The 14622-nt window shown below is 42.6% G+C and overlaps 1 long non-coding RNA gene and 1 other non-coding gene across 2 annotated transcripts in view; one reads left to right on the forward strand and one right to left on the reverse strand.

The window, feature by feature from the left end:
• Positions 1 to 14622, reverse strand: part of LOC138422146 (uncharacterized) — a 378128-nt gene that overhangs the window by 358528 nt on the left and 4978 nt on the right. The window lies entirely within an intron of this gene.
• Positions 8103 to 8208, forward strand: LOC138423000 (U6 spliceosomal RNA). The gene has a single exon (XR_011250107.1). It is a non-coding gene; the product is annotated as a U6 spliceosomal RNA (small nuclear RNA).

A 14622-nucleotide genomic window follows, 5' to 3' on the forward strand; every position in this document is an offset into this window, starting at 1 on the left:
GTCTCTGCTTTTCAATATGCTATCTAGGTTGGTCATAACTTTTCTTCCAAGGAGTAAGCGTCTTTTAATTTCATGGCTGCAGTCACCAGCTGCAGTGATTTTGGAGCCCAAAAAGATAAAGTCTGACACTGTTTCCCATCTATTTCCCATGAAGTGTTGGGACCAGATGCCATGATCTTAGTTTTCTAAATGTTGAACTTTAAGCCAACTTTTTCACTCTCCTCTTTCACTTTCATCAAAAGGCTTTTTAGTTCCTCTTCACTTTCTGCCATAAGAGTGGTGTCATCTGCATATCTGAGGTGATTGATATTTCTCCTGGCAATCTTGATTCCAGCTTGTGCTTCTTCCCAGCGTTTCTCATGATGTACTCTGCATAAATAATAAGTGACATTTTCCCATGACTGTCAGTCTTTCTGTTGATCATTAACATAATTTCTTATAGCTTGAAGCAACAATACAGTTTGTAACTGTACTTGTGCCTTTTTCTCCATTCTACAGGTTTAATTCCTTATCCTCAGATGTGTGATATTCAAAGGCCAAGGAGAGTAATCACCCCTATATTTCGCCAAATAAAGACAACCTTTATCCTCCACATTCATCTAAGTAGGTCCAAATGAAAAAATTGGTACTGAACAGGAAAATAACACAATTGTTGAAATGTTTATTTTTTGGAGGTAGATATACTTTTAACAACTGACCTTCCAAATTAATAGCAACATGAAATATAGGAAGGAACATCAAGCCAGAAGCACAGACAAAATATAAGTGCCCAGCACATAAAGACATTTGTGACATTAAGAAGTAATATGAAGCCAGATGCCGTCTCCAGCCACTGAGCAGTCAGTGATGGGTGAAATTGAGCAGTGTGTCATTGGTCCAACCAGGACAAATCTGCTGCTAAATAAAAACATACTACACCCAAGAGTTTGTAAATATCTTTAAATGAGAAAATCAAAGAAATAATAATGAACAAGGATATGTCATTGAATATAAGTAATCTAGGATATAATAACTGGCCTGAAGGTTGTAAATAAGTATCATTTGTCTACACAGACTAGAAAGAGCAGCTCACTAAAGCATGTAGAGGGAATCTCTTGGCTTTAGCAAATATCTGCAATTGTATGCCACTAGCCATTGAGAAATAAGAAATCACAGTATAATCAGCACCTATTTCCAATAAGAATGTCTTCAACTGTAATAAAAACTCATTGTATTACTGAGATAAGTATGCATTAATGAGATATATATTATTATATATGTTATATATATCATTACATATATTGCATTAATGAGATGAGTATGAAATCTCGAAAGACACCATGCACCTAAGACCCACCTGAAGGCATCAGGTCGGCAGTCACATGGAAAATCATCTCACTTCCAAAGCAGCACAAGTACTGATGTGTGCAGGTGCCCCCATGAGGCTGTTCTCTCACATTTCTCCCATCTTTTTAATCTAATCCTGCTTTGTCTTCCAAGAGAAGAGCCCAGAGAATAAAGAGATGCATCTCAGTTAACTTCCTTGGGGTTCATTTGAGAACTGAGTGCTTATTATGTACCAGGTACCTGCTAGAATCCGGCAGCCCAAGAGGAAGAAGGATTCTTGACATTCAGGAGCTCCCAGTGAAATATGGTCATTCAAGAGGTGGTAAAATTAGGCCATTAGGGTGGGGCCCTAACCCAATATGACTAACTGTTACAAGAAGAGGAAGAGAGAGCAGGGGTGGGCACGCCCACAGGGATAACCATGTAAACAGGCAGCAAGAGAGTGGCATCGGCAAGCGAAGAAGAGAGGCGTCTGTAAACGAAGCCTGCTAACGCCTTGGTCTTGGGCTTCCAGCCTCCAAAACTGTGAGAAAGTAAGTTTGTGTGGGTTAAGTGTCCCCAGTCTGTGGTATTTTGTTATGGCAGTCCTGGCGGACCAGTACAGTATCCTTCCCTGGACCAGGGTCGCTTGACGCACACAAGGGACCCTGAAGGGAGACAGATGACCTTGAACATCTCATGAGGGAACAAGAGCTCATCTCTCTGTGTGTTCAAGGAGAAACTGGGTGAGTCCCCATCAGGGACATCACCCTGGGTGGGAAAATGGACCAGGTTTGGGAAACATGACATCACGTCTCTATAAGCTTCGTCTTATTCATGGAAGACAATTATCGCTTCCATCATCATATATATTTGGGGTCTCCTATCTAGAAATTTAAAACAAAATAAAAACACATTTCAATCCTGTGTGGCCTCTCCTTCGTTTGACTCCTTAATTTCTCAAACACACAGTGTCTACTTCTGCCACATCTTTCTCCCACTTTTTGGAGATGAGTGTTTAAAATGGAGCTTGAGGGACTGGTGGGACCTTACCAAGTGAGGGGAAACGGATGCCGTTGTCTTCCCAGAGGAGAGGAAGGAGGAGGATGAGCCTGGGTCTTTACCGTCAGGGTCACACAGAGGTGAGATGGTCCTTGAACGGCTGCAGTTACGCATATTCTAGAATCTTCCACAAGGCTCAAGAGTCAGCAGATCTGTGTCTACTCTTGCCAGTTGTGAAGAGTCAACCTGCCTGTGACCTGTGTTAAGTTATTAGCCAGGCTATCTAATTCTGTTGTGAGAAAAGAATTGCAAGAACAGTGGCTATTACTGAGGCAATATTTTCATCTTGGTCAGTAAATTCTATTTCCTATACCAACAGATTGTTTCACAAAGTTGCTGCTGAGAGAATCCTTTAAATAATAAGGTTGTTCTTGCTCTTCTGTACTTTGCCTTTGGGGAAAATGCTGATAACAGTGCATTCCCCAAAATGTGAAACGGCACCTTGATTAAATAGCTAATACATCTCCTTAATGTCACTGAACTGTGCACTTTAAAAAGGATTAAATGGTAAAGTTTAGATTAGAGTCACATAATAAATTCTGTCTAAGCCTGTTAGTCCGCTAAGAGGGCAGGTGGCTGGTGAGTGGAACGGTGTTGGTTCACATGGGGGTATGGGGACAGGAATGGAGGGTTGAGAACTGGATCATCTGTGCACATAGCAACTTGAGGTTTCTGTGCTAAGAATAATACTCAGTATGAACTTCGCAAAACACCAGTTGCCTTGCCCTGGTGGATTTTACAGGGTTACCATCTTATGCCGTCTGAATCATTTTTCCCTGAGCACTGTCTGTCTGTTGTTTTGGAAGCAGGCGAAGGCCCAGGGTGAAGGGCTGGTGTGCGGCTCACCCTGCCAGACCCAAGCTCACTCTTTGTACCCGGATCATCTCTCAACAAAGGGGTGCAATTGCAAAAGGGAATGGCTATGCTCCAGGACACCCTTCTCTTCTGTACTCGCCTGAAGTCCAGGATTTTATGTCTTGCTATCACTGCAGAGCAGTAACAAATTACACTGATTATACACTTGCTGTATACAAAGCATATCGCTTAGTCTTGGGGCCACGGCAGTACCCAAAAAATACACTTCTGCCATCCCCACGCCTAGATTCTGGACGGGCTGACAGAGCATGTTTCTAATTCTTAATGGTTACCCTGAGGAGATTACCAGTAAAGATTAATTACAAGGGTTTTTCTTGAAGTGCCAAAACCGTTTCCCTCAGTTAATATTTCAACTGCTTGTCATCTAGCTTGGAATACAATTTTGACTTCAAATTCCAACAACAGTGACAACATTTTTAAAACAATTAGTTCTCTTTCCAGCTTAGTGAGTCTGATTTCCTTTTGAACCTGTGTAAAGTGTAAGTTGGATTTGCCTGCCCTTTCCCAGGGTGCAGCGTGAAGGTCACCCCTGGCCTGGCCCTTCACAGCTGAGTGACGTTCCAACTCTCCTAATGATCCAGGGCTTTCTTTGTGACCTGGGCAAGTCTCTTAACACTTCATTACGTCCACATGATAAGTTCCCAGAGGAAGCCTCTGTGGCTAGAGCTGGCTGATATCATGCACTAATGACTACCAAGTAGAACAAAAATAATAAATAGGACTTACGTAAAGTACTTAATTGCATAGCTAAGTGCTTTATTCCTTTCACCAGGAGCGTTAGTATCCCATTCAACTGGTGCACGTTGATACAAATAAGCATTAGCATCCCATGAAACTGAGGCACGGAGCTTTCAGGTAACCTGCCCAGGACCTCTCAGCCAGAAAACAGTGAGGTTGGATTTGAACGCAGTCTCCGTTTTGACCATTAGCCTGCCCCAGGAATCACCCTGGGAGAAGTTGCTCTCTCCCAGTACCAAACGGATAGCTCAAATTAAGCCACAGGATTTGCTTTCTTGGGTTGCAACCCTGTTGCTAGAATCTCTAAGAAAACATCTGCAATCCTCATTCCCTCTCTGTGACAGGAAAGACACTGACTCCCCTCCCCTGGGGAGTCTCAAAGCCTATTCTTCTTTTTGGCATTCCTCAGTCCCTGGAAAACAAGAGCATCAAAATAGCTCGGAGGGTTCCTTTCTCTGTCTTCCCTCAATCTGCCATCTTTATCTAATTTCCTGGCAATTTACATTTCATTGAACATGTTTTAGCCGGATCACCTCAAAATGTTACCAAAAGAATCTACTTCATGAAGACCAGTAAGGCACACTATACAAAATACATCATATGTATTCCTGGCTATAGCCCTGACACATTTTGATTTGCTCAAGGATTTTGTTTTATTAAAAGAAATCAATTCACAAAGCCATTTTATTTCTTTAAAAGAGTTTTGATTTTTTGAGGTTACATCCTCTCAGAGAAAGCATTCTCTAAGCTACATAATGGAAGCATATTATTAAGGCAGATTTCTTAATACATATATGTGGAATCTAGAAAAATGGCACAGATGATCTTATTTGCAATGCAAAAGTATAGACACAGATGTAGAGAACAAATGTATGGATACCAAGGAGGAAAGGGAGGATGGGAGGAACTGGAAGGTTGGGATTGACATGTCTATATGTATATACATATATATATATATATATATATATACTATTGATACTGTGTATAAGATAGATAACTAATGAGAACCTACTGTATAGCACAGGGAACTCCACTCAATACTCTGTGATGATCTAAATGGAAAGGAAATCTTTTTAAAACAGGGGTTATATGTATACTTATAGCTGATTCACTCTGGTGTACAGTAGAAACTACCACAACATTATAAAGCAACTATTCTCCCCCAAAACAATAAATAAAATGTTAATACAGGGGGGAAAAAGCGATTTTCCATAAATAGGTCCATTAGGTAATGCTCTTATTTCATTGAAAGAAAGTGAACGTGAAGTTGCTCAGTCGTGTCCGCCTCTTTGTGACCCCATGGACTACAGCCTACCAGGCTTCGCCATCCATGGGATTTTTCAGGCAAGAGTACTGGAGTAGGTTGTCATTTCCTTCTCCAGGGGATCTTCCCAACCCAGGGATCAAACCTAGGTCTCCTGCATTGTAGCCAGATACTTTACTGTCTAAGCCACCAGGGAAGTCATAGGAGTTCATTAAAATTGCCAGTTAGAAATGTCGTAAATGTAGCACCCATCAACTCAGGCCTCTCAATCCCAGGTAGCAGGTTTATATTTCCCTAGCCCTCCTAATGGTGGCCTATTTTTATTTCTTCATGTAAGTTAACAATGACAGTTACAAATGCAAAGTACTCAGATCATAACCTAACTTGCAGTCATGTAGATTCTGCTCTAAATCATACCAAAGCATAACACAGAAAACAGTTCATGTAACATTTTCCAATTGTCAGTTTTGTCACTAATGCCAACTTTTGTTGTTGTTCAGTTGCCCAGTAGTGTCCAACTCTTTGCAACCCCATGGACTGCAGCACCCCAACTCTACAGATATCAATCTATAACCCTTCCAATACTCATTCATTGACATTTGCCGATCAACAATTGGGGCTTAAGAACAGTACAAAGCATGGAATTAGACGTGGAATGTGTACATACATGTGATCAGTGTTGCTACCATTCCCTGACACACAATTTTCCACTTCCAGCCACAGGACGGAAGTGCACGTTCAACCCCTCTAAACTTAGGGATGATCTTTGTACTCATTTTGGCCAATGTAATGTGAATCAAACCGACATGGATCACTTCCTAATGGAAGTATTTAACTTTCAGGAATGGATTCACCAGCCCTTTGCCTGTTAAGTGATTATAAGAGCACATCTTGATATGGAAATAACATAAACTAAAGCAGCTGGGAATGGTGAGCTGGGAATACAGCTTCCCCAAAAGGCCCCAGACCCACAACAAACTACATTAGTGAAAGACAAATTCTGTTGTTTGGCGACAATTTTTACAGCAGCAAAATGTAGCTTATTCTGACTAATAAAGCATTGTATGTGATTCATGAATTGCATCATACTGAAGCCAGGGCCATGTGTGCAATTCCTGAGTGAACTGGTCAATTTGCTTTGTCAGTGGCCAAACATCATTTTAACCCCACCTTCTTGAAAATAAGTACTAATGTGTGTTTACAAGGAAAACTGAGAAGGATAATTTGCATAAATAAGTGTACATTTCCTTGACTTCTATAAAAGCGAGTGATGACACATATCTTACTGATTAATACTCAATAGGACCATTCCTGACCATAAAGGACAGTTCATAATATCTCATAAATCAAAAACCTATTTTAGCTAAATTGATTCTAGAACACAGATAGACACAACATATCAGTGTCCAGCTATTTCATGCCAGCATCGAGAGCCTTATTAGAGGTCTTGTGGGCACACACTGTGTGAACAGAGCACCGCTCATGTGTGTGTCAGACTTATTCTGACACCATTTCCTTCCAAAATCACACCCACCAAAGAGGAGAAAAGGGAGCCCTCCTAGACTGTTGGTGGGAATGTAAGTTAGCCACTGTGGAAAACAATACGGAGGTTCCTCAGAAAGCTAAAAATAGAATTACCATATGATCCACTAATCCCACTCCTGGGCATTTATCCAGACAAATTCTAGTTCAAAAAGATACATGCACCTTTATGTTCATAGCAGCTCTATTCACAATAGCCAAGAAATGGAAACAGCCTAAATGTCCATCAACAGATGAATGGATAAAGATATGATATATGTAGATAGATATAATGGAATAATACTCAGCCATAAAAGAGTGAAATAATGTCATTTGCAGCAACATGGATGCAACTAGATATTATCATACTAAGAGAATTAAATCAGAAAGAGAAAGACAAATACTTTATAATACCACTTATACGTAGAATCTAAAATATAACACAAATGAACCTACCTATGAAATTGAAACAGAATCACAAACATAAAGAACAGACCAATGGTTGCCAAGGGACAGGGGTTGGAGAAGGGATGGAGTGGGAGGCTGGGGTTAGCAGATGTAAGCTTTTATAGGTAAAATGGATAAACAACAAGATCCTGCTATATAACACAGAGAACTATATTCAATATCTTATGATAAAGCATAATGGTAAGAATATTTTTTAAAGAATGTATATATATATACACATTATACATATATGTATAACTGAATATGTATATATAAATGTATAACTGAATCACTTTGCTGTACAACTGTAATTAATACAACATTGTAAATGAACTATACTTCAATTGAAAAGAGAGTGAACATGTTCCTCTCCCAGAAGCATGAATTCATGGAACGACAGCTCTCAACCAGGACTCACCCTCCCCTCATCTTCCCTGTGTATCACCCTCATGGTAGGCAGAACTGAGTCTTCTAAGGATATTCTCCAAGAAAAGTTCTGGTTCCCAAAGTCCATTTCTCTGCACAGAGATATTTGGAATATGTGAATGTGGAAAATAGCTCAGAAAAAAGAGCTAAGCCTTCTAAAATTCTAACCATGCAATTCTTGAGGTTAAGAGAAAAGATCAATTGCTTTTGTTTTTTCATAGCAAATCTAAAATTCCTCTTTTCAACCAAGTTGATAAGGGAAATATCATTGGGAAATATGAGAAAAACAGTTTCTGAATTGTAGCCAACCTGTCCAAACGCCAGAGGACATTATGATCAAACTTCTAAGTTGAAAGAAATCTAGGCAGCGAGGAGCTTACCCAGACCCACGTTCATCATGACAAGCACAGTTCAGCCACTACAAAAGCAGTGCCACGTATGAGCTGGTAAGAAACCAGAGAGGGTGCTCGCTTCGGCAGCACATATACTAAAATTGGAACGATACAGAAAGATTAGCATGGCCCCTGTGCAAGGATGACATGCAAATTCGGGAAGTGTTCCACATTTTTAAATCACAGCAGGATCCTCTATGATCCACCTCCCAGAATTCTGGAAATAAAAGCAAAAATAAACAAATGGGATCTAATTAAAATTAAAAGCTTCTGCACAACAAAGGAAAATATAAGCAAGGTGAAAAGACAGCCTTCTGAATGGGAGAAAATAATAGCAAATGAAGCAACTGACAAACAACTAATCTCAAAAATATACAAGCAACTCCTGCAGCTCAAGTCCAGAAAAATAAACGACCCAATCAAAAAATGGGCCAAAGAACTAAATAGACATTTCTCCAAAGAAGACATACAGATGGTTAACAAACACATGAAAAGATGCTCAACATCACTCATTATTAGAGAAATGCAAATCAAGACCACAAAGAGGTACCACTTCACACCAGTCAGAATGGCTGTGATCCAAAAGTCTGCAAGCAATAAACGCTGGAGAGGGTGTGGAAAAAAGGGAACCCTCTTACACTGTTGGTGGGAATGCAAACTAGTACAGCCACTATGGAGAACAGTGTGGAGATTCCTTAAAAAATTGCAAATAGAACTACCTTATGACCCAGCAATCCCACTTCTGGGCATACACACGGAGGAAACCAGAATAGAAAGAAACACATTGTACCCCAATGTTCATTGCAGCAATGTTTATAATAGCCAGGACACGGAAGCAACCTAGATGTCCATCAGCAGATGAATGGATAAGAAAGCTGTGGTACATATACACAATGGAGTATTACTCAGCCATTAAAAAGAATACATTTGAATCAGTTCTAATGAGATGGATGAAACTGGAGCCAGTTATACAGAGTGAAGTAAGCCAGAAAGAAAAACACCAATACAGGATATTGACACATATATATGGAATTTATAAAGACGGTAATGATGACCCTGTATGCGAGACAGCAAAAGAGACACAGATGTGTAGAGCACTTTTGGACTCTGAGGGAGAGGGTGAGGGTGGGATGATTTGGGAGAATGGCATTGAAACATGTATACTATCATGTAAGAAACGAATCGCCAGTCTATGTTCAATGCAGGATACAGGATGCTTGGGGCTGGTGCACGGGGATGATCCAGAGAGATGATATGAGGTGCGAGGTGGGAGGGGGGTTCATGTTTGGGAACTCATGTACACCTGTGGTGGATTCATGTAAATGTATGGCAAAACCAATACAGTATTGTAAAGTAAAATAAAGTAAAAATAAAAATTTTAAAAAAAAAAGAAACCAGAGAGCAAGTCTCCGTGCAGAGGAACTCCCTTGTGAAACTGAACATGGGCCAAATATTATATTCAAAGGTAACTTGCTTTGACATAGATCAGCATTTGTTGACCTATGGAAAGTTGTTCCAAACAGTATGCATGTATGATTGCATCCTTATAAAGCTCTGTGTGTATTCATTTTATCTTCAGTTAGGAAAATAAAATTTACATTTCCTTTTTTTGGTAAATCTGGGCAGTGAAGTTAAAAGATTTCCACTTTCCTTTTTATAATTCTCTGTGTTGCCTGTATTTTTTACATGTATTACCTTTACAAACTACAGGCATTGGTCAGGGTGGGGGAGCAATTTATGAGCAAGTTTCACGTTAACCTGATTTACTTTTCAATTCACTCCTTCAGTCCTCCATTCAGCTGTCTGCTATCAGTTTGGGAAATGCACCTGTGAAAGATACATTATTTATCTGGTGGTTAGTGAGAATTTCCCATGTTCCTATTATAGTTTAGGGTTTTTTAGACATTGAATATTCTTCTGATAGTAAGGTCATAAACTGCACAGAATGCAATCTCCTTTTGTTATCAATAGTTTAAGTTGGTCCTATGTAAGGACAAAGAACATCTGTTGTTCTCAAGATCTTTTACAGAAGGCTTTATAACAAGGTTTATGACTATATTCTGTCACAAAAGGGAACTCAGGTTCTCAAACATGACCCACAGCACATATTTCCCTCTGTGAGAAACTCTGTCAGCCCCACAGCTCTTTATCCAAATGCAATGGCAAAAGTGTTTATCTTCAGAAATAGGTGCCATCTTCACCTTTAAAGTAAATACAAGGAAGTAGAAATTTTACCTACAAATACTAAACCATAAACCCTTTGAAGGTGGGGACCTCTTGATTACTCCCACAGTATGTAGTAGAGGCCCACTAATCTTTTGATTGGATGAATGGAATTAAATCCCAAGGAACTTGAGGAATTCCTTCTTTAAGGCATTAGTCTGCTAATTACATCATCCATGGTTAAAGAAGAACAAGAGTATTTGTCCTGCCTCTGATGACATGGTAACATTCCATGGAAATAATTCAGTGACTACCTGCCCAAGTCTTCCATATACCAGGAGAATAACCTAGGGAATAACACAAAGTCTCACCAGAAACAAAAGAAATCTGTTTTGAAGCAGAGTATAAGCATGATTGATAACCGCCCCCACCTTCCACTCTTCCACCACACTCAACTATTTTGAATGGAATAGTAACTAGCATGGAGAAGGCAATGGCACCCCACTCCAGTACTCTTGCCTGGAAACGAAGGAGCCTGGTTGGCTGCAGTCCATGGGGTCACTGAGTCAGACACAACTGAGCGACTTCACTTTCACTTTTCACTTTCATGCCTTGGAGAAGGAAATGGCAACCCACTCCAGTGTTCTTGCCTGGAGAATCCCAGGGACGGGGGAGCCTGGTGGGCTGCCTTCTATGGAGTCACACAGAGTCGGACACGACTGAAGTGACTTAGCAGCAGCAGCAGTAACTAGCATGAGAAATAGAAGTCTCAATAATACCAAACAGCATGAAGACATGTTTGCAGTATTTATTCCAAGGAAGAACTGATAAAACATCAGATAATCTTGCTCATTTTGAAGCTCTAATACAGACAAACCTGGACATGGAAAATGTTCTGTACTAGTACAAATAATAATAAGCTGTCCTCATAAAAGCACTCTTTTTTCTTTATTTTCTCCCAGCTCAAAACTTGTCATGAATTACTTTAATTAATTAAGATTTCAAGGAAACTAAGGGAAAACAGCAAAGCTCTGGACAACATGGCTAACATGATCACTAGACACTCCACAGACTGGCCATCTCTCAAAAACCCAATTTAACATTTAGAAATGTTATTTTTATGTAATATTTCATTCCCCATTGTACCACTGGAGATTTACAGGAAAGGAAAGCGAAGTCACTCAGTCATGTCCGACTCTTTGTGACCCCATGGACTGTAGCCCACAAGGCTCCTCCATCCATGGGATTTTCCAGGCAAGAGTCCTGGAGTGGGGTGCCATTTCCTTCTCTAGGGGGTCTTCCCAACCCAGGGATCAAATCGGAGTCTCCCACATTGCAGGCTTTACCGTCCGAGCCACCAGGGAAGCCCTTGATCAATGGAGATTTACAAGCTATTAAGAAATACTAGGCTTGCTAATGAAATTTTGTTAACATTCAGTGCTAACAAATTCAGTCAGTGCTGAGTCTGTGTATGCTGGATATTGTAGTCTGAAGTTACAGGTTACACTCTCAGCCCTAAATCAAATAAAAGCAAATGTTTTTTTCTCTAATTTACAGATTTGTCACTGTGAATACCTGTGACTTACTGAGTATGTCACAAAGGAATGAATCACTCTAATGAGTCTGACAAATGTCTTATTTGGGGAAACATAAAATGTTGCCTCACAGAGAAAGACCTTAACAAACAAACACACACAGAGTATGAAAAGGTGTCCCTAAAAGTAATTTCAGTAAGAGTGACAAAGGGCCTTTGATTTGGGGATTTGTCCCTGGAAAGATCGTGCATGCGTGCAGGAACTCAGATTCCATCTGTTGCTTTAGCCTCAACAGACTTTATTGTATTGACTTTGTGCTCTTATCTGATGGCGATAAATTCCCACCAGAGTGAAACACCAGCTTAGCCAGTGACCCCTGCTGTTCAAATCAGACTATGGAGCATGCCTTTCTTACCAGAAATGCCCTGTGGCTTCTGGACCGCCCTCTATGAGTGACCTTGGGATTTTGCACTTTCCATTCAGGATTCCCTAATGTGAGTAATTAAGAGATGCTTCATTTCAAGAGTCTCATCAGCAGTTGCAAGGCATCAGTGAACAATAAACTACTGGGACCCCAGGAAGAGAGGGGGAAATTGGGAAGAAAGAGACAAGGAAGAAGAAAGGGAAAGTACCCACAAGGTTCCTTGCGGCGCTCAGGATCTCTTTAAGTAAGAATGCCCAGCGGACTAGGTGGGGGGACACAAATTCCAAGTTTCTGAAGCCCCAAGACCAAGGAATCACTACTGTTCCAACAGACTCGAGACTTCCAACTGTAAACAAAAAGTTTCTGGGGAGGACACCTGCATTGAACAGAAATACAATCTCCTTCCAGCCACTGAACCAAGCCGGGTGCCTTTGGCTTCATCGGTTAGATTTCTTTGTTTTGATTTTGTTGTGTTCTGTTTTGAGGCAGACCAGGGTTGCAAGTAGGACAGACCATGTGCTAGTTCCAATCTTAGAATACCCCAAATGTCTAGGTCATTTTCCCACTGAGGGAAGAAGAGAAGGAAAATGAAAACTGGTGTCTCCCAGAGCAGGCAGTCTCAGTAATGAGCCTCTAGCTGTTCCTGGGAAAAGCATATCGTCAAACAGCTTTCTCAGTTCATCCCAAGTCGGCTTTCCCCTCCAGGACTGGGGAAGAGCAAGAAAAGGATCTGTTGCATTAGTAGATGATCATAGTAGATGATCATTAGGTGTAATTGTGTGTGTGTGTGTGTGTGTGTGTGTGCGTGTGTGTTTTACCATTTTGGAGCGAATGTTTTTCAATCGTTTTCTATGGAGCTCCAAAAGCATCCATCCATCCACATTGCCTTCAGATCTTTCTCAAAGAACGAGTTCGCTGTACTTGATACCAAAAGACTCCCACCCCCAAAAAGAGAGTTCACGCAGATCTCTGCAATTACATGTCTCGCTTCGCGGCCCAGTAGGGCCGGGGGACAGCTCTTGTTTCGCCCCCAAAGAACCGTCACCCCGAGCCCTGTGCCTGCGCTCCGCCAGAGCGCCGACCGCAGACTTGGTCTCCACCGACCCTCCCGCTGCCTTCCTCTGCCTGCTCGCCGAGTCAGAGACTCCCTGGGCCTTTCGCTCGCTCTTGCAGCTCCGATCTCGGGCCCGCTGGCCCCTTAGATCTTAAAGAGATACGCGAGAGAGCTCGGGTTAGTAGCTGGTAAACTGTTCGCTCTCAGCCTTGACTTTCCTTAAAAGGCGAGAGGCAAAGGCTTTGCTGTTGCAGACCGGGACCTCGGTATCGGAAATCCGCAAGTGACCCGCTGGGCTCCGAGGGCGGGAATCGACTCGCCCCGCGCGCGTTTGCGCCCTGCACTTTCCAGTCCAGCGGCCGTCGGCGTCCCAACGGTGGGTGCAAGGGAGCCCCAAAGGCGAAAGAACCAAATAATTCCGGTTCCTGCTGCACATTTTTTTAAAAAAGAGAACCTCACGCCCAACGTGTAAAAAGATAAAATAGCTCTCAACTGAGCCAGCTGAGTAAAGGAAGTCGATTCGCAGCCCTCATGGGGAAACCATCTGTTTTGGAAATGGCGCCCCCACGTGGCCGCCGCGAACCCCACCCGGGGACCTAGTCCCAGGAGAAGGTGACGTCACCCACGCAGCCCGCAGGCGCGCGGCCAAAGCCAAACCTCCGCGCAGCCCCGGACGCGCGATCGGTCCGCGGGCATTCCCACAGCCGCCGAGGCCCCTGCAGCTCCAACAGCCCGGCCAGGAGCTGTGTGACCCGCTTCCGGCTACTTCACCCTCTCCGTGCCTCAGTGACTACTCCTTTTCAAAATGATACTAATCACACCCCCCTGCCGAGTGGCAGTGAGATTTCCGGGTACAGGGGAGGCACTCAGCCGGCCTGTTAGGGCTTCGGCGCGGGGAGTGCTTCCCCAGGGCGCTCCGGGCTCGCCCTCTGTAACTGTGTTCTTCCCCACTCTCGAGTTGGTGTAAAGGCTTAAGTCCCAAGAGGCTGTGCATTTTAACAAGGAGAGTTGAAAGCCAAGCTCCGCAGTGTAGAGGAAGAGCGGGTCAGTGGTATGGACACTGGGGGCTAAGAAGCTCGTTTTCAATTCGAGGTTCCCCTCCACCGGTGCTAGATCCGGAGAAACTAAGACGTCGGCTTATTACAAGTATTCGTGCTCCCGCTTCTTGCCTGCACCCCCTCTCGTCCGAACTCTCTTTACTCTCCTATTCTCGAGGGGCTGGGGTGGAGGGGACGCGTTTTCCCGGGTTCCCCGCCGAAGCAGAGCAGACGCAGGGGTCCGGCTGCTCCCGGCTGGGAGAACGCCGCCGCCGCCGCCCCCGCCCCAGGGCAGAAGCTCTGAGCGTCAGAGTGAGGGTCCTGCCTGCCCAGAAACTCTTCCAGCCATCACAGGTTGAACCAAGCAGCCGAATTGTT

This window comes from Ovis canadensis, chromosome 17 (assembly GCF_042477335.2).
Source record: "Ovis canadensis isolate MfBH-ARS-UI-01 breed Bighorn chromosome 17, ARS-UI_OviCan_v2, whole genome shotgun sequence".
Classification (NCBI taxonomy): Eukaryota; Metazoa; Chordata; class Mammalia; order Artiodactyla; family Bovidae; genus Ovis; species Ovis canadensis.